Source organism: Chionomys nivalis, chromosome 6 (genome assembly GCF_950005125.1).
Source record: "Chionomys nivalis chromosome 6, mChiNiv1.1, whole genome shotgun sequence".
Lineage (NCBI taxonomy): Eukaryota > Metazoa > Chordata > Mammalia > Rodentia > Cricetidae > Chionomys > Chionomys nivalis.
This window is the reverse complement of record NC_080091.1, coordinates 89519057-89520905: the sequence shown is the minus strand read 5'-3', so window position 1 is coordinate 89520905 and position 1849 is coordinate 89519057.

Genomic DNA, 1849 nt, shown 5'->3' with positions numbered 1-1849 from the left:
CCCAGGGGATCCAACCCCTTCTTTATCTCTTTGGGCCCCAGGCATGCATGGAGCACAGACATATATGCAGGCAAAGCATTCATAGGTGCCAAATAATCTAAAAAATTTTTATTTGTATACCCACAGTTAAGTTTCACTCTTGGCCCAAGCAAGGAAGCTTCATTTTTCAGCAGATGGTGGCTCTTGACCTTTTTCATAGCCCGAATCACCCTTCTCTTCCACTTTCTATGCTTTAAAATTTAAATGCCTTAAAATTTAATTGTGCAGATTTCATAAGCATATAATGAAGTCTAAGGGTACTTTCCCTAGATATAATGAAGATAATGATACATTTATTTAAGTACAAATCTTATGATATTTATTTAAGTACAAAGCTGATGATAAAGGCCATCAACACTGGCTTTTAGACCCTAGTCAGTGTTTCCAAGGTATTTCTAATATTCTGAGGGAATATGGGTCCTCAGGAATAAGAGATTATTGGTCCTTGCTACTGGCCTCTGTCATGTTTGTGCACTGAGTCTTTTATGTCTCAGAGCTCACTGTCCACACTGGGCTCTGGCTATGGCAGAGGACAGCTGCTTAGGCTGAACACTCAGTTTTCTTTGCAGCAGTGTTACCTTTCAGTTAAAACTTGTACCTGGTTTTCAGCACAGGACCCCAGTCCATGGAATGGCGCCACCCACATCTAGGGCAGTTAGGGCTTCCTTCTCCGTTAAACCTCTCTGGAAACCCTTGAAGAAACCCCCTGAGGTTTGTCTCCAAAGTGACTCTAAGTCCCATCAAGTTGATAATCAGGATTAACCCACACAAGACGCTTTGTAGTCTGGGTTAGTGAGAGCTGGGTGTCACCACATCCAAGGCATTAATGAACCAGTCTTGGTTTACACCAGTGGTTCTCAACCTGTGGGTATCAAACCCTTTGGGGTCGCATGTCAGATAGATATCCTGCATATCCAGATATTTACATTATGATTTTAAACAATGGCAAAATTACAGTCATGAAATAATTTTATGGTTGGGGTCAGCACAACGCGAGGAACTATATTAAAGGGTCACAACGTTAGGAAAGTTGAGAGCCGCTGGTTTTCATGTTCTAGTCCCTCTTTAGTTTCTTTCCTAGTTATTCCCACGTGTTAGGGATGACTCCAGGTCACACGATTACACAAACATCTAGTGGTTTCTTTAACCCAATGCCTAACCACATCCCTGGGAACAAGGTTTTGGTCTAAGACTTTGGGGGTCATGGTGATGAAATCATGCTCCTGTGGGCCAAGGAGGCCCAAAGATGGGTTTGACTGAACTACGATTCAGAGCAAGGAGTGGGAAAAAGCATGTCTCTGATCCTGGAGGTAAATCCAATTAGGTATCCTTGAGATGCCTTTTCCACTAGACCATACTTTTAGCAAGAGGAGACAGGAGAGCAAAGAGGGAGAAAGTATGTTTGGGGATACTCAATCCATCTTCTCTGGAAAATACCAAAGTGGTGACTCTCAACAGCTTGCTGGAGTCTCATGGGACCACTAGTACCTTTCCTTAAAAGTATATAATATTTTAAATTAATTCTTTGAGAATTTTATAGATGCGTACAATGCATTTTTTAATCACTCTCCTCTCTCCAGTGCCTCCAACCCCTCCCACTTGAACCTTCCTTACTACACTGGGTATTCACAGCAGCAATGAAGTCCAAGTAAGAATGGTGAGGGAAGGGGAGCTGCCAGCAAAAGTCCTGTGACAAAGCAATGCTGGGTGTTCAGGGAGCAGAACCCCTACTGTTAGCACCTCCTGTGCAAGACAGATTTTGAAGACCTGCAGTTGCCATGTTGGCCTCCTGGCCACATGTGCTAAAAGT